The sequence below is a fragment of the Macrotis lagotis genome, chromosome 4, assembly GCF_037893015.1.
Source record: "Macrotis lagotis isolate mMagLag1 chromosome 4, bilby.v1.9.chrom.fasta, whole genome shotgun sequence".
NCBI lineage: Eukaryota > Metazoa > Chordata > Mammalia > Peramelemorphia > Peramelidae > Macrotis > Macrotis lagotis.
This window is the reverse complement of record NC_133661.1, coordinates 201,400,224-201,427,594: the sequence shown is the minus strand read 5'-3', so window position 1 is coordinate 201,427,594 and position 27,371 is coordinate 201,400,224. Positions and strand designations below refer to the sequence as shown.

The window sequence follows — 27,371 nt, the reverse complement described above, 5'->3', positions numbered from 1 at the left end:
TAGTGACATCTCAGAAGTTTTGGTACATTATTCCATTTTCATCATTATCTTTGATGAAATTTTCTGTTTGTGATTTATTCTTCAAGCTACAAATTTATTGAGATTTGAGTTGTCTCCAATTAATTTTAATTCTTTTCTTCAATGACTGTTTACTATATATGATTTTTATTACATTGTGATCTATTAAGTATGTAATAATTCTATTTTTATAAGATTTTTATATGATCTATTTTTAAAGGTGCCAGGCACATCTGAAATATATATGTGCATATACTCCTATTCCTATTATTTCCCAGAGATTTGTTCACTGTATTTTTTGGGGGTTTTTTTGCAAGGCAAATAGGGTTAAGTGGCTTGCCTAAGGCCATACATCTAGGTAATTATTAAGTGTCTGAGACCGGATCTGAACCCAGGTACTCCTAACTCCAAGGCTGGTGCTTTATATCCACTACTGCCACCTAGCCGCCCCCATTCACTATATTTTTTATAAAATTTTATTCAAGTTTATAATTTTGTTAATTTGTCTAAGCATGAAAGGGTACTCCGAGATCCCCTACTAATCTAGTGTTAAATGTTTATTTATCCCTGTAACATTTAATTTTTCCTTTAAATATTTAGATGTTATCTGGTATATATATGTTATATACTAACATCAATTCATTTTTTATTGTCTTTAAGTATAATGTAATTTCTGTTTATTTCTTTAAAAATGTCAAGTTTTGCCTTTGTTTTGTTCAAGTCTATGATAACTATTACTTCCTTTTAACTTTAACTGAAGTATAGTTTTTTGCTTCCTAGTTTTAACTCTGAATTCATATTTATGTTTTGAGTGTTTTGTGTAAATGACATACTATCAAGATTTGGCTTTCTAATCTGTACTTTAATTTTCTTCCATTTTATAAGTGTGTGCATCTTATTCACATTTAAAGTTATTATTCTTAATTATGCATTTCCCTCCATCCTCTTCTCTAATATTTTTTTTTCCTTTCCCCACTGTGAACAAAGCAGAGGGTGGTGAGGGGAAAAAGGTGCTCAGTATTTTCAATATGCTTGATACAATCCTTCAGCTACTCTACCCCTCTCCTCTTGCCCAGACATGTCTCCTTTTTTTCCCCTTCCAAAAACCCTTTTCCTGATATACTATTAAAGGCAGCAGTTTATTTTGTTTATTACTTAATTCCTCTCTATCTTCTCCCTGTCCCAGTTACATTTCCCTGAGGAGTTAAATGTTTGAATATCAAGAGCACTAAAACAGAAAAGCCATAACAAGATATCAAAAATAACTTTAGTAAAGGTGACAAACAGTAAATGAAGAGCTAAGATTTCCAACAGTAGTGCAAAGTCCTAGTAACACCCTCAGATGGCAGCTGTCTGTACAAGAAATTTCCAATGCCACTGACTCAATTCAAATGGAGGATATTTATAGGGCCAGTACCTTTTATTTAGATTGTCTAAAGGTATGGAATCTAGTTATGCAGTTTATACATAAAGGACTTCTGCGAATTTAGCTCAGGCATCTGTCACAATTTGACTGTGCTGCATATATTTCAACTGGCCTGGTTCAGATAATAGCAACCTAGCTAGAACCATGAGAAGTTCCTTAATTCAACCTGTTTTCAATATAAACATTTCTATACATTCCCCATCTCTGTACCTTCCCATCCCCATCAAGAATTTTCCTCTTTGATCATACTCTCTAATTTCTAACTGCTCTATTATCCACTGACTACTTACCTGTTGCCCACAGACATTTCCAGAAAGTCATCAAGTTGTTTTTTTTTTTTGGATTTTTGCAAGGCAGTGGGGTTAAGTGACTTGCCCAAGGTCAGACAGCTAAGTATTAAATATTAGTGTCTAAGGTCACACTTGAACTCAGGTCCTCCTGACTCCTGGGTTGGTGCTCTATCCACTGTGTCTCCTAGCTACCCTAGCCATCAACTTTTAAAAACCTTCATGTGACTCTACCATAATTTCAAATCTTTACCATGAATTTCTGTTTCCTTTCAGAACTTTTTCCTCTCTATAAAAAGCTGTCTACTCTTCCATTTTCACATTTCCCACTTTAGCCCTTTTAAATGTTTATCTCCATCCCTTGACTTAAACTTCTTTCTCCAAGTTCATCAATGATCTCTTTTCTATTAAATTCAATAGCCTTTTCTTAGTTCTCTGAAACCTCTGACCCTAGTTAACCATTCCTTCCTCCAATTTTCTTGACACTGTCCTCTAAACAAGTTTTCTCTTTCCATCTAATCATTCTTAGCCTCTCTAGCAGGATTGATATTCGTGTCCCACCTGCTGCTGTTGTGTAAATCCCAGGTCTCTTTCTTGAGCTCTCTCTTCTTCTTTCTTTGCCCACTCTATCTCTGTGATCTCTTTTCTACCAGTCCATTCTGCTGGGGGGGTGAGTTTGAAGGGTTTGAAGCCTTTTGGTTACTCTCAACTTTGTTTAACCCATCTGCCAAGATGGTTTTACCAGGAAGTGGTCACTGACCGTGCTACAGCTTTTTGGAGCCAAGAATGAGAGTTGGGAGAAAGGTGCCACCAAAGGGGGTGAGCATCTCTGAAAAGCACTTGGCCAGCCCACACACAAGCGATATTAGTCCTCTCTGAATACCCATACAATCAGGCACTATAGAAACTTAGAACTTGGTCATACACTGAAGATAACAAGGTCATCCTCTGCATTCTGGGTCATTACTGACTTTTATCTTGTCACTGGACTTCATTGACTTGGGAAGAGTGAGGCTGATGATTTTGTGCAATTCTGTAACTTTTAAATCCAATGCATGAACAAGTCAAGACATCTCCCCATGTCACTGTTTCTTTTTAAATGATGGACAAACAATATCACTCCGAGTCTACATATTCAGAATTGACTTCTTCCCTGAGCTCTAACCCTGCATCTCCAACTGCCTGTTGGACTTCCCAGCCTGAATCTACTACAGACATCTCAAACTTAACATGTCCAAAACTAAACTCATCCCTAAACCATATCTCTTCCTGACTCCTCTTTTTTGGTGAAGTGACCACCATTCTTTCTGTCATGTAAGTTTGCAAATTATAAGTTATCCTCAACTCATCAATCTCACTGAGTATATATTCCACTCTCATATCTTACCAGCTATCAAGTCTTATTGATTCTATTTCATCTTTTCTTCCAATTGTCACTATCTTTCCACTCATACCTTAACTACCCTAGTTAGGTCCTCGGTGTTTTCCTTGATATATTTTTGATGTTCAGTCATTCCTCAGTTGTTTTTCAAATGCTATTTCACTGTGCCTTTCATATATTGTATTTATAGTTTTTTTTTAAATTAAGACTTTGTACCTCTCCCAATTGTCATCTTATTTGATTCAGACTAATGTTCTAATTTGTCAAAGTATGTCAGTTACCTCTTCTAATTTTAATAGTTATACCTTCCATGCCTTTCTTAGGACACTGAGAAAATGACAAAGAATGTAAGATCAATCACAGATTCCTGGGGTACTTTACTGGAGAAGTACTATCAAGGTCAAATTGAACCACTAGTTTATGCATTTAGATCAGCCATTCAAAGTTCTAAATTTGGAGTAGTCAACTCCAAATTATTTTTACTGCATCCTCTCCCAGGAAAAAAATTTTGAATAACCATTTCCAATATTATTTTATCTAATTATTTTAAATTATGTACACATGTTAATTATGTGCAATATAAAATCTACAAGAAAATGGACATTTTAAAAAAGAATAAGATAAAGATGGAATAATATCTGAGTCAATAGGGAGCCACAAGAGTTTATTGGGTAGTCAAGTGACATGGTTAGATTTACATTTTAAGATCACCAATTTGGCAGCAGTGTCAGGATAGAATGAATTTAGGAAGAATAATTAGGATGTTATTACAACAGTCCTGGTGAGAGATAATGAGAGTGGTGACTACAAAGTTGATGAATGTGAAATAGACATGATAAGATATAGCACTGATTTGACATATGGGATAGTAAGAGTGAAAAGTTGGGAATGATACCAGTCATGAACCTTGGTGACTAGAAATATGGCAATACTCTAAAAAAAATTCAAGTTAATTTGTAAAAAGAGTGGGTCTGGAGGAAAAGATAATGTAATGAGTTCGACTCTGCAGAGCTCAATTCATCTCTCCCCTTGCTTCTCTTATGTGTAACATTCTGTCTGATCCCAACTAAAATGGTACCAGTACTACAATCATGAAGTGATCTTTGAGGGAGGGTGCAGGGACTCTGAAGAAGTGGTGGTGATGGAGGCGGAGGAATTTTACTTGCATATATATACTGTGATGTCATAGACCTAGAGGACCCATATGCACAGCCATTGGAGAACTGATTAGGGATTAGAAGTGGTACTGGAGAATGTTAAGTGATAATAGTTAAAGGAAAAAGTATAGTTGTGCTGGAGAAAAGCCATCACAAGGAATACCTGGGTTGATCACATTTCCCTTGGGGGTTATGCCTTGGCCTTCATGCCAAACCACTGGTTTGCCATATAATCTTTCAGTTTTTTTCCCACAAGACTTGCATGAGAAACTTGCAAATGCTTTCTAAGCGTTTAGACAAATTTTATCTACAATTTACATTTTCCTATTCTACCTATTTAGCAATTCTATAAAATAAATAGGGATAAATATTAGATTATTTTGATGATCCTGTCATGTCATGCCTTCTTTTTAAAGATGTTCACTAGTCAGTCCTTTTTTTAAAATTTAGTTTTATTTTATTTGATAAGCAAAAATCTTTTTTCCTCTTCCTCCTACTTCTACCTATTAGGGTGGAATACATTAGGAAAAAATACAAAAAGAAAACAAAAAACTCAACCATCTAAGAAATAAACAGTCTAGAAAAATAAAGTGGTGTCTAAAATAGTGGTGTCAAGCTTTAACAGAAATATAGTAACTTAAAAAAATAACATTTATTTTGTATTGAATTTTTATTTATTTGTTTAAACATTGGAAAATTGTATTTTAATTTTGTTGGACCCACTCAGGAGTTTTGTGGGTTGTTTGCAATCAGTAGCATCAAATTAAAAACTGTTATTGTAGAATGTTTTGGGGGGGAGTTAGGATGGCAGAAACTTGGATTAGCCCAACACCTCACACGCTTTACCAAGATAAGATCAAAATGGATATAGGATTTAAACATAAAAGACAATATTATAAGCAAACTAGAAGATCAAAGAATAGTTTACCTGTCAGATCTATGGAAAGGGAAGCAGTTTATGACCAAGGAAGAGATGGAGAACATCATTAAAAACAAATTAGATAATTTTTTTAGGTGTTTTTTTTTTTTTGCAAGGCAAATGGGATTAAGTAGCTTTCCCAAGGCCACACAGCTAGGTAATTATTAAGTGTCTGAGACTGGATTTGAACCCAGGTACTCCTGACTCCAAGGCCGGTGCTTTATCCACTATGCCACCTAGCCACCCCAAACTAGATAATTTTGATGACATTAAATAAAAAAGCTTTTGCACAGACAAAAACCATTGTAACTAAGATAAAAAGAAATGTAGTAAATTGGGAAACAATTTTTACAACTAGTATTTCTAACACAGGACTCATTTCCTATATATATATATATATATATTATATATATATATATATATATATATATATATATATATATATAGAGAGAGAGAGAGAGAGAGAGAGAGAGAGAGAGAGAGAGAGAACTGAGTCAATTTTATAAAAAAAAAAAACCAAGCCAATCCCCAATTGACAAATGGTCAAAGGATATGTGGAGGCAATTACAGATGAGGAAATCAAAGCTATCTAAAGTCCAACAAAAAATTGCTCTAAATCATTACTTATTAGAGAAAAGCATCTCTGAGGCAATACCTTACACCTCTCACACTAGCCAATATTACCTGAAAGAAAAATGATCAATATTGGAAGGGGTTTGGAAAATCTAGGACACTACTAATACATTGTTGGTGGATCTGTGAACTCATCCAGCCTTTCTGGAGAGCAATTTGGAATTACACCCAAAGGGCAATAAAAATGTGCATATCTGTTTGATCCAGCAATACCACAACTGGGTCTATACCCTGAAGAGATCATGAAAAAAGGTAAAAACATCACTTGTACAAAAATATTCATAGCAGCTCAGTTTATGGAGGCAAAGAATTGGAAATTGAGTAACTGTCCATCAATTGGGGAATGGTTGAACAAATCGTGGCATATGTTCATTTTGGAACATTATTGTTCTATTAGAAACCAGGAGGGATGGGAATTCAGAGAATCCTGGAAGGATTTTTATGAACTGATGCTGATTGAGATGAGCAGAACCAGAAGAACATTGTACACCATAACAGCAACATGGGGATGATGATCAGTCTTAATGGATTTGCTCATTCCATCAGTGCAACAATCAGGGACAATTTTGGGGTGTCTGTGATGGAGAATACCATCTGTATCCAGAGAAAGAATGTGAAGTTTGAACAAAGTCCAAAGACTATTACCTTTAATTAAAAAAAAACCTTACATAATTTTGCTATCTCTTATTTTTTTTTCCTTAAGGATATGATTTCTCTCTCAACCCATTCAACTAAAATAAATGTATAGCATGAAAACAATTTAAAGCCTTCTGTGAGGGGTGGGAGGAGGGGAAGTGAGATTGGGGAAAAACTGTAAAATTAAAAAATAAATTAATTACAAAATAAAAAAAGAATGTTTCCAGGGATTCAAGTCAAACCTTTTGATTTATAAGTTACAAACTTGTTTCTTTTCTATTTTTTTTTGAGAATGGAATATTTTTCTAGCTCTAAATCTTCTGTTCTCTATAATCTTTTAAAGATCACTGACAGAGAATGAGTGTGGAGTGAGGAGTACCGGCTGCAGAACCTGCAGTGAGAATCAGGAGAAAACAGCCTGCACCCCCAGAGATGGTAAGGGAAGTCTGTAGAGATTTCTCTGCTCTCCCTCCGGGTAGGACTCTGCTGCTAGGCTACACTCAGAGCCAGGTTGCAGTTTGGGCTTCCATACTAAGGAGTCAAGCTAGATCCCTCCTTATAGCTCCAGGGCAGAGGGAAGTATGGAGGCCATCTACATGTCAAAGCACAAGCAAGAGAGCATAAGACCTTGTGGGAATAAAGGTCCCAGTGAGATGTCCCCCCCCAAAAAAAACAAAAAAACCCCCAAAGCCTTGGAAGTGTTGTCTTGGGTTGAGGAAATGAGTAAACAACAGAAAAAGAAGAATCTGACCATAGAGAATTACTTCAGTCCCATGGAAGATAAAAAAAAACAACAATACATACTCAGATGATGACAAAATCGAAGCTTCCATATCCAAAACCTCCAAAAGAAATAGAAAATGGGGGAGCAGCTAGGTGGCATAGTGGATAAAACACCGGCCTTGGAGTCAGGAGTACCTGGGTTCAAATCCGGTCTCAGATGCTTAGTAATTACCTAGCTGTGTGGCCTTGGGCAAGCCACTTAATCCCATTTGCCTTGCAAAAACCTTAAAAAAAAAAGAAATAGAAAATGGGCTCAGAATATAGATGAGCTCAAAAAAGACTTTGAAAAGCAATTAAAGGAGGTGGAGGAAAAATTGGGAGGAGAAATGAGAGTGATGCAGAAAAATCATGGACACCAAATCAATAAGTTTGGTGAAATATGTATAAAAAAATACCGAAGAAAATAATATGTTAAAAAACCAGTTTAGGCCTAATGGAAAAAGCAAAACAAAAGGCAAATGAGGAGAAGAATGCCTTAAAAAGCAGAATTGGACAGCTGGAAAAAGGAGATAAAAAAGCTCTCTGAAGAAAACAACTCCTTCAAATGCAGAATTGAACTAAAGGAAGCTGATGACTTTGCAAGAAAGCAGGAAGAAATAAAATTATTCCAAAAAAGTAAAAAATTAGAAGAAAATGTGAAATATCTCATCGGAAAAACAACTGACCTCAAAAACAGATTGAGAACAAATAATTTAAAAATTATTTGGCTATCTGAAAGCCACGACCAGGAGAAGAGCCTGGACTTCATTTTTCAAGAAATAAGACAGCAAAATTGCCCTGAGATCCTAGAAGTGGAGGGAAAAATAGAAATTGAGGAAAATCACCGATTACCTCCTGAAAGAGATCCCAAAAGAAAAACTTCCAGGAATATTATAGCCAAATTCCAAAACTCCCAAATCAAAGAGAAGATTCTAAAAACTTCCAGAAACAAACAATTAAACTACTGAGGCTCTATAGTCAGGATTACACAGGATCTGGCAGTATCTACATTAAGGGCTCCTAGAGAATGGAATATGATATTCTGGAAGGCAAAAGATCTTGGTTTACAACCAAGAATAAACTACTCAGCAAAACTGAACATCCTCTTTCAGGGGAAAAGATGGACTTTCAAGGAAACAGGTGGCTTTCAAACTTTCCTGTTGAAACAACCAGAGCTGAACAGAAAGTTTGTTCTCCAAGTACAGGACTCTGGTGAACCATAGAGGGGATGGAAGAGAAGGACTAACTATGAGGAACTTAATGATATTGAACTGTTTGTGTTCCTGCGTGGGAAGAACATATGAACTTCCTCATTTATAAGAGCTGTTAGAAGGAGCATATATAGACATTACATAGGAAGGAGTGGAATATAATGGTATAATATAGTAAAAAAAGATGGAGTCAATGGGTGATAAAGGAAAGTACTAGGAGGAAGGGAACAGATGAAGAAGAAGCTAAGAAATTTCACATAAGAATCAAGAAAAAGCTTTTTCAATGAAGTAGAAAGGGGGAAGGCAAGGGGGAATGAGTGAACCTTCATTCTCATCAGAAATGGCTCAGAGAGGAAATAACATAAACACTTAATGGGGTGAGGAAATCTATCTTACCCTAGAGAAAAATGAGAAGAAAGGGATGGGATAACGGGGACTGTGGGGAAGCAAGGGGGGAATAGGTGATAGAAGAGGGGGAAGATCAAGGGAGAGAGTACTCAGAAATAACACACTCTCAGACAGGGGCAGGATGAAAAGAGAAAGAGAATAGAATAAATGAGATTGGGGAGGGATAGAGTGGAGGTACAGCTAGTAATATCAACTGTGGGAAAAATATTGAAGCAAATTCTCTGTTGGACTTAGGATAAAGAAAGCAACTCACCCCAGTGACTGTGCCATTGGAATCTGAACACAGATTGAAGTCCATTTTTTTCTCTCTCTATTCTTGAGGTTTCTCATCTTCTTGGGGGGGAGGGGGTTTATGCTTACTCTTATGTTTACTCTTGTAACACATTCAATTTCTATCAATGTGTAGCATGGAAACAATATAGAGACTATCAGACAGCCTTCTGTGGGGGGGGGAGGGAAGAGAGGGTGGGGGGAACAATTGTTAAATTCAAAACCTCTTACAAAAAGATAGGTAGCTACTACTATTGTATATAATTGGAAAACAAATATAATGTTAATAAAAAAGAAAAACTTTTATAACAAGTTAATTGGAAAAATAAAATATCAATTGAGAAAAAAAGATCACTGACAGTTAGTCTTTGGTTTTTTTGAAAGGGATCATAATGGTGGCAAAAATTGGTGCCTGTGAACCAAAGAATATCGTACAGTAACAATACTGTCCAATGATAAACTGTGACAAACTTACATCCTCTCAGCCAAGACAATTCCAAAAAACTCATGATAGAAAATGCCATACACATCTGGAGAAAGAACTATGGAGTATGAATGCATATCAAAGCATACTATTTTCACTTTTCTTTGGTTTCTCCCTGTTGTTCTGATCCTTCTTTTTTTTTTTTTTGACGGAAGGAGCCATCTTCATTTAGGGTGCCCAGCTCCCCTTCCCGCCCAGCCGGGGCTGCGCCTTCAGTCGTGCTTCAGGCTCAGCCTCTCGAATAGATACTCACCCAGCCTGGCCTGGGGGTCGGCCTGCAAGTGGCGCAGGGTGGTCAGGTGGTCGCCCAGGCGCTTGAGCAGCTTCACCTCCTCATCCAGGTAGTGGCTCTCCAGGTCCCCTTGGTCGGAGCCCAGGGCGAGCAGCTTCAGGAGGGCCTGGTTCAGGCCTTTCTCCAAGTCCAGGGCGGCCTCCATGGCCTCCAGGCTGCGGCCCCACTCACCGCGGGCAGGCTTCTGCACGGCCTGAGGCGCTCGGCGCCCTCGCGTTTGTCCTCCTCGAGCTCCCGGAACAAATGCGACACGCGTGGCAGGGCGACGTCGTCCCGGTCAAAATAGAAAGCCAGGGACAGGAGCAGTAGGACGCCCGCAGGTGCAGGTTGGCCAGGCGGTTGACGGTGGCCTCGGCCTCGGCAGAGAAGTTTTGGCGGATCTGGGAGCTCATGGCGGCTGGTCCTGGAGCTGGGGGCGGTGCAGAGGCGAGGGGAGCCGGGGGACCCCGATACGTTCAGTCCAAACACTGTTGAAGCAAGAACCAGAGTGGGGCGAAGCCTGATCCTTCTTTTAAAATATGACTAATATATAAATATGTTTAACATGATTGTACAAAATAATACCTATATCAGATTACTTGCTGTCTTGGGGAAGGGGACATAAGGGAGTGAGGGAGAAAAATTACCACTCAACATCTTACAAAAAATGAATGCTGAAAACTATTTTTACATGAATTCAGAAAAAATAAAATACTATTAAGTGCAAAAAAAGAATTAGTACATGACTAAAGGTAAATTTTTTTAAAAAGGAGTCAATAAAACCTGAAGTATTGTTATGATGTCAGGGTACTATCTATGTTGAAATACACAGTGTTGGCAAGATACTGAGTCACAAAGGTTCAAGAAACAAAAATACTTCCTGATGATCTCAAGTGTTTGGTCTTTGAAGTGAGAGATATGCTGGTGCACAGAATAATAATAGTGCTTTTTAAAATTCTATAGCATTCATGGAGATGTTCAGGATAAAAATCATTTGACCAACTTATATGGAATTACCCTTCTCCCCAATAATACAATGTGCTCCATGTTCAAAAAATGGGAGACATGAATGAAGCTTATGATGATGGCAAAACTTCTAATGGTTTACATGTTCCAATTCATTTGGATTGGTTTTATCAAAAGGTTCAAGGCCTTTTTTTTGGCCCAGAATCAATAGGTCTGTAAAATTTACAAGATGAGGGAAATCATGATTCAAGAATAGGCAAATGACTTAAAAGAAACTATTACTCATTGAAACCAGTCATTCAAAGTTTCAAATTTGGAGTAGTCAACTCCAAATTATTTTTATTGCATCCCCTACCAGTAAAAAATTTTTGAATAATCATTTCCAATATTATTTTGTCAAACTATTTTAAATTATGTGCACATTTTAATTATGTACAATATAAAATTTGCAAGAAAATGAACATTTTTTAAAAAGATGACATGGGGGTTGTAGCCAAATTGGCAGCATGGAGGTAGCATTTCCCAGAAACTTCTTTCTCCCAAAGTTCAAAAAGCCAACAAATTATGGCTCTAGTCAAAATTTCGAGGGGCAGAACCCAAAGAAAGGCTGAGTGATACATTTTCCCCAATCCAAGATAACAGAATTTCCACGGGAAAGGTGTGTTTCACCGAGACCAGGGGTTGGATAAAAGCTGCCAATACTCAGCCCAGCCCAGCCCAGGGATCACCAGCAACAGCTTGAAGTATCCGCGAGAGAACTCTGCTACACAAGAATGAGTGTGGAGTGAGGAACACTGGTCTTAGAACCTGCAGCAAGAATTGGGGGAAACCAGCCTGCACCTCCAGAGCACAGCCCACAGATAGTAATGGGGGTTAGGGGAGATGTCAGAAAGCTTGCTGCTCACCCTGGGGCAGGACTCTGCTGTTTGCCCACATTCAGATCCAGGTTGCAGTTTGGCCTTCCATACTAAGATAGCAGGGCTCCTCCTCACAGCTCCAGGGCAGAGGAGAGTGACTGTAGTCATCTACATATCAAAGCACAGGCAAGAGAGCAAATGCCCTTGGAGAAATAAAGGTCCCAGTGGGGTGTACCAAAAAAACCCCAAAGCAGGTGTCCCAATAATACTCAAAAGCTCAGGAAGCACCCCAAAACCAGGCACTGGCTGGAGAAATGAGTAAACAGAGAAAAAAAGAGGAACACTATTGAGAAATACATTTTCTATGATCCCAAGAAGGATCAAAATACTCAATCTGAAGATTAGGAAGTACAAGCTCCTGCATCTAAAGACTGCATGAAAAATGGAAGTTGGGCTCAGGCAGTGACAGAACTCAAAAAAGATTTTGAAAATCAAGTAAGGGAGATAGAAGAAAAATTGGGAAAAGAAATGGGAGAGATGCAGGAAAAACACAAAAAAGAAGTTGGCAGCTTAGTCAAGGAAATCCAGCAAAATGCTGAAGAAAATAACATGTTAAAAACCAGCATAGGCCAAATGGATAAAATAGTTCAAAAAGTTATTGAGGAGAAGAATGCTTTAAAAAGTAGAATTGGCCAGACGGAAAAGGAGATAAGAAAGTTCTCTGAGGAAAACCACATCCTTCATATGTAGAATGGAGCTAAAGGAAGCTGATGACTTTACAAGAAGTCAAGACCAATACTTCAACACCAAAAGAATGAAAAATTAGAAGAAAATGTGAAACATCTCACTGAAAAAAAAACAACTGATCTGGAAAATAGAATCAGGAAAGATAATTTAAAAATTATTGGGAAAAGAGCCTTGACCTCATTTTTAAAGAAACCCTACAGGAAAATTGCCCTGAAAACCTAGAAGCAGAGGGCAAAATAGAAATTGAGAGAATCCACTTATCTCCCCTGGGATGAGATCCAAAAAAAAAACAACCCCCAGGAATATTATCACCAAGTTCCAGAACTCCCATGTCAAAGAGAAAAAACTACAAGCAGCCAGAAGGACACAATTTAAATATCATGGAGCTGCAGTCAGGATCACACAGGACTTAGCAGTAACTACATTAATGGCTCGTTGGGCTTGGAATATAACATTCCAGAAGGCAAAAGAGCTTGAATGCAACTGAGAATCAACTACCCAGCAAAACTGAACATCCCCTTCCAGGGGAAAAGATGGACTTTCAATGAACCAGGGGAATTTCAAATGTTCCTGTTGAAATGACCAGAGCTGAACAGAAAGTTTGACCTTCAAATACAGGACTCAGGTGAAGCATCGATAGCAGAGAAGGGTAAAACATGAGGGACTTAATGATGATGATAAACAGGAGGCTTGGAGGGGGAAGAGGAGTGCATAGGTTGGGCCACGGACAAATCTCCTGAGGCCTGAGGCAGCATCCACCATCCACTCAGGACTAGATATGACTATAACAATAAACTCCTAAAATTTTTTTTAAATGAGCAGGCTAAGGAGAAAGAAGCCAATTGAAGATAGTTACTATGGGAATAGAAACAATTAGGGTTTGAATTCAGAGGAAGATGCTCCAGCAACAAAAAAAGCCTTTCCCACCCCAAGGAATCACATCAAATGGCTACCTGCTCAAAAGAGTTCATATAGGAACTCAAAAAATACTTTCAAAATAAAATATGAGAGATTGGGAAAAAATAAAAAATTAAAATAAGAGCAATTCAAGAAAAAAGGAAAATTATGAAAAGAAAGTAAACCAACTGGAAAAGTAGATTCAGTATCTTAAGAAAATGACTCCTTGAAAATCAGAATTGAGCAAGAGGATGTCAGTAAAATTATAAGGGATGAAGAAATACTAAAACAAGATACAAAAAATGAAAAAGGGAGGTTAGGTGGCACAATGAATACACAGTGGCACACCAGCCCTGGAGTCAGGAGTACCTGAGTTCAAATCCAGCCTTAGACACTTAATTATCTAGCTGTGTGGCCTTGGGCAAGTCACTTAACCCCATTTGCCTTGCAAAAAAAAATGGAAAACAATAGAAGAGAAGGTGAAACACCTCATAAGAAAAAACAACTGATTTGAAGAACAGATCAAGAAGAGAAAACAAGAATAATCAGATTACTTAAAAGCTGTTATCAAAAATGTATTTTAATACATTTAATACATTAATACAAAAAAACAAAATTGTCCTTAAATGTTCGAAAAGGGGGAAAGTAGAAATAGAAAAAATTCACAAATCACCCTGAAAGGCATCCTAGGAGGAAAAGTGACAGGAATATCATAGCTAAATTCTAAAATACCAGATTAAGGAAAAAATATTAAGAGCAACAGGAAAAATACAATTTAAATATGGCAGAACCACAATTAGAAATACACAAGACCTAGCAGCAGCTACCTTGAAAAGAGCAAAAGAATTGGGGTTGCAGTCGAAAGTATCATACTTAGCAAAGTCAAGCATATTTCAGAATGAGAAAAATGAACTTTCAATGAATTGCTAGACCTCCAAGATTTTGATGCAAAGACCAGATCAATTAAAAGAAAATTTGACATATAAGAACCAAATGAAATATAAGGTAAACTTCAAAGACTAATTAAAAGAGACTCAATAAGGACAAATTGTTTGCTATCTATAAGCAAAAATGTAAACTATATTTTTTTTAGGGGAAAAAAGGTTTAAGTAGTGCTATGATTAAGCAGAAGCAAAGAGAAAGAAAGATTATGAATAACAGCAGCAGCCACAACAGCCATGAGGGAATGTAAGAACATAGAAGCAAGAGTTTATTTGGGGGATCATCCTCCCCAAGAGCAGGCTAGCTTCACAAAGAAGAGGAACAACTCAACTAAGAACCTGGTGAGCTTTTAAAGGGGGTTTATGTAGGTATACATAGCTATATGTAGGTGGGAGGACAGGTAACTCAGAGAATAGATATGATGAGAGATATGTGATTGAAGGGTAATAGCTCAGATGTAAATCTTTTAAGCTAAGGCAGGGATTTATTATTTTGTTGAAAGGTGCTTGTCTTGTGCCTCAAACAGGGATTTACCCAGAATCCTAGCCAGGGAGAGGAAGGTACTTTACTAAAAGTTAATTGACCTCATCTCAATAACCTGAACAATGGTAGGGGCATATACTATCTTGAACAAAGTTAAACATAAGATACACGGTCAGTGCTGAAGAAACAGATTAAATATAAAACAAATTTCTTGGTTCAATATTTCCTCTACTACATCCCCCACTCAAACAATTTAGGACCAAATTCAACGAAATTGGGATGAAGATCTGATCCTCTGAAGCTGTCCTTGCCTAGCAGGTTCTGTTTAAAGGGAAGTCAAGTTGCACTCAAGAACTCTTAAATCTTGGAATGATATACAATTAATAACAATGTATATACCTGAGACTTCAGTTTTAATTCAAGTTGATCTGGCAACTTTTAATGAATTCACTTTTGTATCAGAATTCATACTCTCAGTTTATTAATGGAAACTTTACCCTCGAAATGGGAGATAGATACATATATGTATCTATGTATGTAGGTAACTATGTATTACACTATATATATCTCAATGCTTAATTATAGCTGTCCTGGGAAGGTGGGAGGAGAAAATAGTGCACAGTAGAGAACAAAAGAAAATCTACATGGAAGCAAAGAAAAGGACAATTTTGAACACAATGTGTAAAATTTATTACATAAATTTTAAATCATATTATATAAATTTGTTCCATATTATGAAGCCTCTCTTGTGCTTTGTTATACACATATTTTTATTTTGTAAAACTAATAGGTTATCCATAAAAAAAGTTTACTACATAAAAGGTATTATGCTAATCACTGGGGGATACAAATAAATATCAGTCTTTCCTTTCAAGGAATTCACATTCTAATGGGGAAGATAGTACACATGAATGGTTTCAGCTTAAGCCAAGTGGAAAATTCACATGGTCATTAGGGTCCAATGACAAAGAAAATGGTAACTTGTTTAATTTCTTTAGTTGTGTCCAACTCTTTGTGATCCTTTTTGGGGTTTCCTTAGCTAAGATATTGGAATGGTTTGTCATTTCCTTCTCCAGCTCATTTTACAAATGAGGAAACTAAGGCAAACAGGAGTGAGTGACTTGCACAGGCGTCCACAGCTATTAAGTAGGTATTTGAAGCTGGTTTTGAACTCAGGAATTCTTCCTGACTCCATACCTTGCATTAACCACTGTACTACCAAACTACCCCTCAGACAGTAATATCTATTCTTTAATCGCATTTTCACTGGCAAAGTCATACAGTTTCCAGGGTGGAACCATTTGATGGTGCTAAGGATTTTGATGACAATACCTTTCCTTTCTGACTCTTCAGTAGCTATGACTGCAGCACATTCAGCTTACAGCAGTGCCAGGCTCCATTTATAAAGTTTGCTGTACAGGATGATGATTGAGAGTACTGGACATTGCTCTTCCCAAAGCTCTTCAGTTCAGTTCAGATGGTGGTTTGACTTGCCTTGTTCTTGTTGCCTCTGAGGGGAACTGGCTGCTTCAGCTAGGTTAGATGGCTTGCCCCTTAGTCACAGAAGCCCCCTCCTTTGATGGCTGAGGGCTGAACTAGAAGGTCAGCCAATGATCTGGAGAGGGTTGTGGGGGGGGTGCTCTTGTTCCCATATCCCTTTTAACTTCCCCCTCCAAACTGACTACAAAGGCTGAGCTGGATGCGGATCTGGCAGTTACTTTTATTTCCAAGGCTCTTGAGTTCAGAGTCCTGGGCTGTCTCAATTAGAGTTTGAATGAGAAGAAAAGATAGAGGAGTAAGGTATACCTAGAAAGGTAGGTAGGCTAAGGCCAAATAGCAAAGTGCTTTAAATATCAAAAAGGAATTTGTATCGTATCCTAAAGAAACTTCAACTTTTTTTTTTAAACAGTGTAGTGGCATAGACAGAATTATATTTTAGGAATAGCACTTGGGCAGCTGTGTGAAATATGGATTGGAGGAGGATAGAGAATTGAGGCAGGAAAACTAATTGGATAACTATTACAATAGTCAGTGAAAAGTGAAAAGGGCCTGAAATGGGGTAGTTGTGGAGCATGAGACAAAGGTGATAGATAGATGTTACAGTTTTTCAAACTCAAGTTATAAACTATAGAAATTGTACCTAAATGAATTTTCCTCTTCATATCTTAAGAAAACTAAGACGGTCCTGTGATTCTTTTTGGTACTGTATTTCATCCACACATAAAACTTAACACATAAAGCTCCATTTGCCTCAAGTTCTTAGCATGGATCAGCAGTTGTTCAAAGAATACTATCATATAGAGGTCCGCCAATTCAGTTTTTAGCTTCGCAATCTAAATGTAGTACATTCCTGATATACTTCTGTTTCTTTTTTTTCTTTAGGTTTTTGCAAGGCAATGGGGTTAAGAGACTTGCCCAAGGTCATACAACTAGATAACTAGTGTCTGAGCCTACATTTGAACTCCAGTCCTCCTGACTCCAGGGCTGGTGCTCTATTCACTGTGCTAGCTAGCTGCCCTACTATACTTCTGTTTCTTTAATCATCTCTGCTCCTCAAGAACAACTCTATCCTGAGGATCCTTAGGAGCCCTGGGACTGAGAATTCACTTTGGGAACCCTGTCCTAGGGACAGATACTTCACTTATCTAGTAAGTAAAAGCAATTCTGTTATTGTTAGGCTTTAATTTGTATTTTTCAATATATAGGGTTTTTTTAAAATGCATAAGTCTAACTGCCAAGTCTTAGTGATCTGGTACATACTTTAATTCTTAAGTGGATTGTGATCTCATTCGTGTAGGTGAACACAATTTAAACCTATCTCATCAGCATGTGCAGTTGCTGTCTATGACATAGATTTTATGTCTTCTAAATCCATTGAAGATTTACTCAAAACTCTGGAGAACTTTGACTTTTTTCAAATTTCAGGGAAAGCAGTATAGCACCTGGACTTTCCCTTATTCTCACTACATGATTGCCCTACTTCCATTTCCACTCACAATATGCTTCATAATATTTTTAAAGTCAATTCTTACATACCACTATGTAAACCACTATTGGTAAATGATTGATCTCTCATACTCATCTTTTGTCTTTCCAGTGGAGTTTTTTAGAATTACAAAATCTTGAAGTTAGAAGGGCTCTAAGAGGCCTTCTTATCCAACCAGAATTTGAGCAGGAATTCAATGAACAATATTAAAAATAAGTAGCAGTTCAGCCTTTATTTGGAGAACCACTACCTCTGAAGGTAGCCCATTCCACTTTTGGATGGCCTTAATTTTTAGCAAGTTTTTCCGTAAAACTGAACTTACAAAAAAAAACAAACTGAACTTATTTCTACCCACATTGCTCCAAGAAGAAATGTTTTTCCCTTTTCCATAAGACAGTCATTTAAATATCCCCCTCCTGGATGGGAATTCAGGGAAGCCTGGAGGGATTTGCATGAACTGTTGCTGAGTGAGATGAGCAGAACCAGAAAAACACTGTATACCCTAACAGCAGCATAGGGGTGATGATTAACCTTGATGGACTCGTTCATTCCATCAGTGCAACAATCAGGGACAATTTGGGTCTGTCTACAATGGAGAATACCATCTCTATCCAGAGAAAGAACTATGGAGTTTGAACAAAGACCAAGGACTATTACCTTTAATTAGGAAAAAAACTGATTATCTTATTGTCTGATGTTGCTCTCTCTTATACTATGTTTCTTCCTTAAGGATATGATTTCTCTCTCATCACATTCAATTTGGATCAATGTATACCATGGAAACAATGTAAAGATTGGCAAACTGCCTTCTGTGGGGGGTGGGGAGGAGGGAAGTTAGATCAGGGTCAAAATTGTAAAACTCAAAATAAATAAAATCTTTAAAAAATAAAAAATAATATTAAAATAAAAATAAAAAGAAAACATAAATAAATAAATATCCCCCTTCAGTTTGCTCCAGGCTAATATCCCCAGTTCCTTCAATGGATCTTTGTATGTCAAGATCTTGATGTCCTTCACTCTTCTATCCTCTGTATGGTCTCCAACTTATCAATATTCTAAAATTTTATATCCAGAATTATACACCATATGATCTTACCAGACAAAAGAACCAGAGAATTATCATCTCCTTAGTCCTAGAGGCTATACCTCTTCCAAGGCAGTCTAAAACTGTAAGCACTTTTTTAGTGCTATCATATCCTAACACTAACTTGTATTGAATTGTTAAATAATTGTGCTCTTCCTCATTTATGCTTGTGAAACTGAGTTTTAAAACACCATGTAAAATACCTTAAATTATCTCTGTCAAATTTCATCTTAACTGGTTCAATGGTCTACATTGCCTTTATCTTTTTGGATCTTGTCACAGTCATCTAATGAGTTTGCTAGAGCTAACTTTCTGATTTGTATCATTTTAGCTCTCCAGCTTCTCTCCCTTATTCCTTCCTTTTGGTTTATGAATTTACTTACAATAAAGAGCAAACAATGAATAATTAGTAGAATTTTTCTTCCATGGGCATAGCCTAGAATGATCAAAGGGAAACAATTACTGTCACTTTTTTCTTTTTTTTTTTAAATGCAAGGTAATCAGATTTAAGTGACTTGTCCAGGGTCACGCAGCTAGTGTCTGAGATCAGATGTGAACTTGGGTTCTCCTGATTCCAAGACTCATGCTCTAGCCACTGTGCAACCTGGCTAGCTGTCCCTCACATGAGTTTCTTGGTCACGATCTCCTCTGGGTATGGCAGATATAGGTAGAGAAATTCCAAAACAGGTAAGGTCCCTCCAGCTCATTTGTTAAATTCTATCCCACTAATTTCAATTAAAGATAAATTCAATAAAAAGTTTGCAGTAAAAAGTCCTTACTTATATTTTTTAGTCTAATAAAAGAAAATGACACATATAATACAAAATGATAATTCTAAACCCATAATATTTCAGACAAAGAATTAGCATGCAAGTAAAGAAAGATCTCTATTAATTGGAGGAGGCAACATTTAAGATAAGCTTTAAAGAATGGGTATGGATTCAAAGAGGTAGAGGATCTTAGGCCCAGGACAGTATAAGCAAAGATGTAAAAATGAGAAAGCATTCAACATATATGCAAGGATTAATGTCTTAATTTGGTTGGCCCCTCAAAAAGTTGAGTGAAAGGAAACTGGAAAGGCAGTGTGGCACCAGATGTACAGCAGGTCTTAAAGTCTAGGAAAAAAATTATTTAGCATCTGTCACTAGAGCAATAACACTAGGTGCTAGAACAGATTGAACATTTAGTCAGATATTATCCCTAACCTCATATATCTTGATTTTAAAAAGGGCAAAAACACACCAACAGATGGCTATAATGTATAATTATTCATGTTAAAGGCATTGGATAATTGCAAATCAAAATGCTATTTGAGTACAAGAGAGAAGGCAGTCAGTGATGGAGGAGGGTAAAATCAATGAAGTTATCATAGAAGGGGTGGCATTTAAGTTGGACTTGTTAAAGCATGGTTTATGGGATAATGAACCTTTAGCTAGATGGGACCTTAGAAGTCATGGAATCGAACTCTATCATCTTAGAAATTAAGAAAATTTTGGCACAGAGTGCTTAAGCAACTTGCCCAGGATCAGACAGTAAACTAAGGCCAGATTTGAACACAAGTTTTTCTGATTCCAAATCCAGAACTCTGTACACTAAATATCACCTGAAAAAGCACATTCTGAGCATTACAAGGAGCTTGAGGAAAGCCTGGGGAAAAACAGGGTAGATTGCATGAACTTTCTTCATTAGGCAACAGAGAACTACTTAGGATCTTATCAGAGCACTTTCAGTTCAGTTCACTATCACTACATTAAGAATGACTAATGTGTGTGGAAGAGAAATGATGGTTTGGAGAGGGCAGAAGAGGGAAGACTACTATAATAGTTCAAGAAAACAGTTATCTAGGATGATGTCAGTGAGTCTAGAATTAAGGCCATGAATGTGAAAAATATTGTAAAGGTGGAACTGACAGGACTTCCTAAGTATTTTTAAAGGTAAGAAGGAAGAAGAAAAAACAAAACCAGTATTTGAAAAACAGGGCATTGGGTGATTGATGATGAAACTAACATAAAGGGAAGCTTAAGGAAGAGGCTCTGAGAGAAGCTAAGTTTGACTTTGGTCAGCTAACAGCTCTAGTGCTATTGACACACACACACACACACACACACACAAGTGCATGAGTTTTCTAGCAGTAAGAAATGAGTTCTGGGGCACAAAAGTGATCACAGCTAGATATGGAAATAAGGGGCTTCGGGCATCTCTCCCCAAAATCATTATTAAGTTCTGGAACAAGATTTTTGGTGGGGCAGAGTGTCATGAGACAGGCTGAGATTGAACCACATAAATTGTACTGCTTTATGTTCCTGTTCTTTGGTCAATATTTTTTTTAAATTTTATTCTTATTTATTTATTGATTTTATTTTATTCTTATTTATTTATTCTTATTTAAGGCAATGAGGTTATATGGACCAAGGCCATATAGCTAGGCAATTATTAAGTGTCTAAGTGTCTAAGGCCGAATTTGAACTCAGGTTCTCCTGACTATAAGGCCAATGTGCTATCCACTGCACCACTTAGCTGCCTCCTGGTCAGTCATTTTCCAAAGCTACTGGTTAGAAGAGAGATGTCAAATGACCAGCATAAAGCACTTGGAACTTCCCAGTGCCTCTTGGTGGAGTTGTGCACTGATTCAACCATTCTGTAGAGTTATATAGAACTATGTCCAAAGAGCAATAAAATTGATCATTCTCTTTGACCCAACAATACCAATTCTAGGCCTATATCCAGAAGAAATCATAAAAAAATAGGAAAAGACTCACATGTTTGAAAATATTCAAAGCAATTCTTTTTGTAGTGGCAAAGAATTGGAAATTGAGGGGATGCCTGACAATTGGGGAATGGCTGAACAAGTTATGGTATATGAATGTTATGGAGTATTATTGTTCTATAAAAAACCATGAATGGTTGAATTCTAGAGAGGCCTGTAAAGAATTATAGGAACTGATGCTGAGTTAAAGGAGCAGAACCATAACAACAGCATTGTGATTTGATCAACCTTGATAGATGTAGCTGCTCTCAGCAGTTCAGAGAGCTAGGACAACTCTGGGAAACCTGTTATGGACAATGCTATCCACATCCAGAGGAAGAAAAACAAAAAAAAAACAAAAACAAAAAACACCCCTATAGAATCTGAATGAACACTACGTTCACATTTTAAATTTTCCTCTTATGTTTTCCTTCATATCTCATGGTTTTCTTTCTTTTCCCTTAGTCCTAATTCTTCATATGAAAATGACTAATTTGTAAACATGTTAAACACAAATGTATATGTACAAAGTTCACCAGACTTTCACCCCTGAGCAAAGGGGAGTGGGAAGGAGGGTGGAAGGAAATTATCTTCTAAATAAGCATATGCTTGTGAATAAATGTTGAAAAACTTTCATAATATGCAATTGGAAAAATAAATCATAAATTGGGAAAAAAAGAACTCAGTGCAGTTGGCACCAAATTAAAACGTAATTGGAAAATACTGAAGAAAATGAATAAGAAATCAACATAGATAAAGTCAATTTGTGGTTTTCTAAGTCAATGTGAAGCTGGTAGGGATATGTTTCCATTTAAGTTTGATGTCACTGGATTAAAATACAACAGAAAATGAAGGAAAATGGAGTTAACCTGAAATGTGGAAAAATATAAAAATTACTCCAGTGTTTTCCTGGAAGTACCTTGCCCCAATTGAGCCAAGGTTGCTTTTTAATCACCAGAGATCTCCATGTGGTTCACTATCACTAGCAAAGAAATAATTCTAACTGGCTCATAAAAAAAAAGAGTGAGGTAATGACAAACTGATGCAACTACTCTACTCTATTCAACACAGTCTAGCAAGAGCCCTGTTCTGAGATATTGAGCAGAAATAAGAAAATATAAGAGGAACAGGGATGGGAGTGATATTGAAATAAAATTAAATTGTAATTTGGTTAAGTTCTTGTTTTAAACTTTATTGCCCCTAGTTCAGAAGTAATTTCTTCAAGTCTGTCTTAGTTGCATCACTTAAAAGTATTACCTAAGTAAATAGTACTAGGTAATATGGAAAAGAGCAAGGAAAGCATTCTCTTCATCTCAGATATCTGAATAGTCCTGGATCAAACTTTGGTGTGTAGTCTAGACTGGGATAAACCTGACAAAGACTATAATCTGTAGTTATATTAGAAGGAAGGAGTGACACACCTGACTTTGTTCCCAGCTCTTAATAAGATTAATTTAAGAAATATAGTACAGCATAATGAATTACTAGAGATGAAACAAGGAAGACCTATTCAAATACCACTCAGACATTTGTTATTTGTAATAATGGGCAAGTTACTTAACCTTTCTCTTAGGTTTGATAAAACAGAAAGAATAATACTTGTAACTCTTTAAAGGATTGTGAGAACTAAATGAGAGGCAAACAGACTAAATCAAAGTAAATTGCTATAGTGTCAATTATTTATTGGCCTCAAGAGTATTTGAGGGGTTGGTAGCTGGTATGGTGAACAGAGGAATTCCTCTGGAGTCGGAAGGAGCTGAGTTTAAATTCAGCCTCAGATACTTACCAGCTGTGTGATCCTGGGTAAGTCATTTAACACTGAATGCCTTACAAAAAAACAAAAATAAGAACAAAAAGTCTAAGATTGAAATGAAGCCCTTGTTCAGCCCTAGGAAAGGTTTACAAGGTAAATTTTGAAAATTACATTCTTATATGTGTGGATCTAGATGATCATAACTATTGTCTGAATTGAATCTCCTCTGAGTCAAAAGCAGAGGAGATTGCATCCAAAAATATAGGCTGAAATTTGATTGGAATCTGAGGATAATTAAGAAATAAGGCATAGAGATATTAGTCTTTAATTTAGCTTACCTTATGGCTCCTGATGCTTCCAATATATCACCCTAAGTTTATATTATTAAAATAGAAAACTGAGATAGCTAAGCAGTTCATAAAGTTCACAGTCTAGGAGGGTAGAGTATACAAACATAATTATATTACAGGTAAAATATGTACCAAAAGTACAAGAAAAGAAAGATCATTTTTTTTTTGCTAGGCAATGGGGTTAAGTGGCTTGCCCAAGGCCACACAGCCAGGTAATTAAGTGTCTGAGACCAGATTTGAACCCAGGTACTCCTGACCCCAGGGCCGGTGCTTTATCCACTACACCACCTAGCCACTCCTGAAAGATCATTTCTGACATAGGATTAGGGAAGTCTTCATGAAGAGATGCCATATAAACTGAGTTCTGAAGGATCTTTAGAATTTATTCTGCTGGAAGAGGAGCAGTACAGCGTTTCAGTCATAGACTGGAGCTTGGATCTGATCTATAGGCAAAAGAGGTTCTTATAGGTTCTGAATTAAAGAATTTAATATCATGGAAGTAGTATTTTATAAAGATTAATCTGGCAGCTGTCTGTTAGATGGACTTGATGAAAGAGAACTGAAGTCAGGAAGATTAGCTACAAGGCCACTGGAGTAAATAGACATAAACTTATTTTTTTTCCCTAGAATCCTCGATTAATGAAATTTTATAAATACACCTCCAAGAGTGAGAAAATCATAGTAATTATAAAAAATCAAATGCCTATTATTAAAATTAAACAACAATCTGCCCTTTCACCTTTAAACTCTGAATTCTATATCCCAAGTTCATTGCTCCCCCACCTGCAATTCCCAAGAGCCCAGATAAGAATTTAAGACAGCCATGCCAAAGGCTGTCTTTGTTAGGTTAATGATTATTTGTTACACTTTTGGGGCTTATCTTATTCCAGAGATCAGTGCCATAGAGTGATGGAGAGCTAAAAACAGGCATCTTTTTTTTGGATTGGATCATTGGAAGAAGAGAATGAGTTCAATTTTGGATACAGTAAATTTCAGGTAATATTGATTTACTAAAGTAAGTAACTAGAAATGAAGGTATGCAAAACTATACCTTGTAATAGCCTTAGTTAATGATGAATTATGCTGTGCAAGAAAGAGTAATTTATGGCAATAGAAATGGATATTTTCCACCTAAATTATTTCTCACCAAAAGCTTCTGAAGTTGATGGCTACCTCTTGTATTAGTAAATTGTAGGGATTACCATTCAGTTCTGCCTATCTCTTAGGGTTTCTGTAAGGATAAATTAAATAATGGAAATACAGTATTAGACAGAGTAGTTATGTGCTATTATCTCACTATCCTACTGACATGGGTATTATAGAATCTTTGGTGCATAGGTGTGGATCCAAGGAATCTGAGGTCTCTACTTATCTGGGAGCCATTATCAGATCTGATTTACCAAGTCCTTTTCATTATCAAAAATGATCTATATAAAATGCATTAGTACTGCAAATTTAGAGGTGAGGAATTTTCCACAACTAGTACAGATTAGCACCTTCTCTGAAACCAAAAACCTTAAATAGGGTCATAAAGTGTGGGGGGGGGTGGTGGCTAGAGGTGGCACAGTGGATAAAGCACCGGCCCTAGAGTCAGGAGTGCCTGAGTTTAAATCTAGGCTCAGACACTTACTAATTACCTAGCTGTGTGGCCTTGGACAAGGCACTTAACCCCATTGCCTTGCAAAAACCTAAAAAAAAAAAAAAAAAAAAAAAAAAGAACTTGAATTCTGGAATTCCTGTTTTAATACGTTAGGTGGCAAAGAAAATAGGCCTGGAGTCAAGACTCCTCTTCCTGAGTTCAAACTCAGCCTTGGACACTTTGTCGTGGTGGGGCTCTGGGCAAGTCACTTAACCCAATTTGTCTCAATTTCCTCATCTGTAACATGAGTTGGAGAAGGAAACACCATTCTGGTATCTCTGCCAAGAAAATTTCAAATGGGCTAACAAAATAGTATCAGAGCAACAACTATTATATCACCTCCCGAGTTGCTTCTGGTAATATACAGCATTCCCTCTAAACCTCTTAAAGCGTGATCTAATTGGCATATGATATTATTGTTATGCCAGCTTGGAGGACACACTATGTTCTCTGCAACGCTGAAGATCCCAACTTAGAAGCTGTGTGATGGGCATCTCACTTCACTTCTCTTGAGAGGTCGTTTCTGTTTCTTCTTCTTCTTCTTCTTCTTTAAGGACAATATTTCTATCCCCTAGGTCCTACCTCACAAGGTTTCTGGAAAAGTCAAACTAAATAGCGGAGTTAAAGTACTAAATCTTTAGCAGTTATGTGTCATTACCTGGCTGACCCCGCGTTATAAAACTGAAAGGGCACCTGGGCTCCCAAGAGCTCTGAGGCCCGTAGGCGGCTTAAGGCAACTCGGGGCAAACAGACCCGAAGCTCGTCTCACTTTTCCAAGTTTATAGCCCACGAAATCACAAAAAGGGGGAGAAGGCTGGGGAGGGGGAGCTGAGGCGAGTCTCGAAGGCGATCTAATACTCCGAAGCCCCTGGGCTACCGGCTGACATCACTTCCGGTCACAGGACTCCTCCCTCGGCGGTTGCCGAAGACGCGAGCTCTCGCGACAGCTGCCCGCGCGAGATCTGCTGGCTCACCCTGGCTACGTCCTCCTCCTCCTCCCCGCAGCCTTTCGGCAATCTCCGCCAGCCCCAGCCCCGACCAATCTGCACACCGATGGCATGGATGAGGATCGCCTCGAACCCCGATCTGCGAGGGGCGTCAGGCGGCGGCGGCGGAGCGCGAGCCGTGCGAGGCGGGTAGCCGCGGCCGCGCCGGCCGCCGCGGAGCGAGCGGCGGGCGGGGGGCGCGGGAGCGGCGACGACGCGCCGGCCGAGCGGCGGCTCGATTGTTCAGGCCTGGCCATGGCGCCTCTCCTCCCCCCCGCCATGGCTCCCCGTGTCCCTGCTCCGCTCCTCTCAGTGAGTGAAAGTGGCCGCCGCCGCCGCCGGCCCAGCGCCCGCAGCCGCCTCAGCGCCGCCGCCATCTTGGGGTCCCAGGAGCCGCCGAGCGAGGGAGCGAGGAGCGTCCGCGCCCAGCGCAGCCACCGAGCCGCGGCCCCGGCGAGCGAGCGGCGGCGCCCCCCTCGGCGGGGCGACCCCCCCCCGGCCCCCGCCCGCCCTCCGCTCGGTCCCCCCCTCGGCCGCGGCGGCGGCGGGGCCCGGCGGCCGGAGGTGAGTCCGCCCGGCGTGGACGGGCGCCCCGCACCCCGCTCCGAGGGCGGCCGCCGGGCCGCGTCTTAAAGGGGCCGTCGCCCCCGGCCCTGGGGTTTTGGGGAGGGGGAGCGGGTGGGAGGGGAGGGAGGAGGGGCGTGGGCGCCCCGGCGGCCCGGGAGACCTCGGCGCCCGCTCCTCCGCCCCTTCCTGCCGCTCCTCCGCCCGGGGGGGGGGGGCGAGGGTCACGCGGTGACCCCGGCGACCGCGGAGGCCCGTGGGGCGCCCACACGTGGGGAGTGTGTCGGGCCGGGCGCACGTGGGGCTCGGCGGGGCGGTGTCGGGCTAACACGTGTGTGGGTGCCGGGGGGGGGGGCGGAGGGGAAGCGGCGAGGCCCGATGGAAAGGCAGCGGCGTGTGCCAGGCCCCGGCGTGTGCCAGGCCCCGGCGTGTGCCAGGCCCGCCGCGCTCCGGGCGGCGCGGAGGGTGGGGGCCGCGGCCTCCCACGTGTGCGGCTCCGGGGGCGTGT

General features: G+C 38.9%; 2 protein-coding genes and 1 pseudogene across 5 annotated transcripts in view; 2 read left to right on the top strand and 1 right to left on the bottom strand.

The window, feature by feature from the left end:
- EXD1 (exonuclease 3'-5' domain containing 1) overlaps positions 1 to 27,371 on the top strand; it is a 331,232-nt gene that overhangs the window by 80,014 nt on the left and 223,847 nt on the right. The window lies entirely within an intron of this gene.
- Positions 9,805 to 10,276, bottom strand: LOC141520276 (ferritin light chain pseudogene; annotated as a pseudogene).
- The window catches only part of INO80 (INO80 complex ATPase subunit), a 120,268-nt gene continuing 119,674 nt past the window's right edge, over positions 26,778 to 27,371 (top strand). The window contains exon 1 of the mRNA XM_074235124.1: positions 26,778 to 26,863. The gene's annotated coding sequence lies outside the window, so the exon portion shown is untranslated. The remainder of the gene's footprint in view (positions 26,864 to 27,371) is intronic.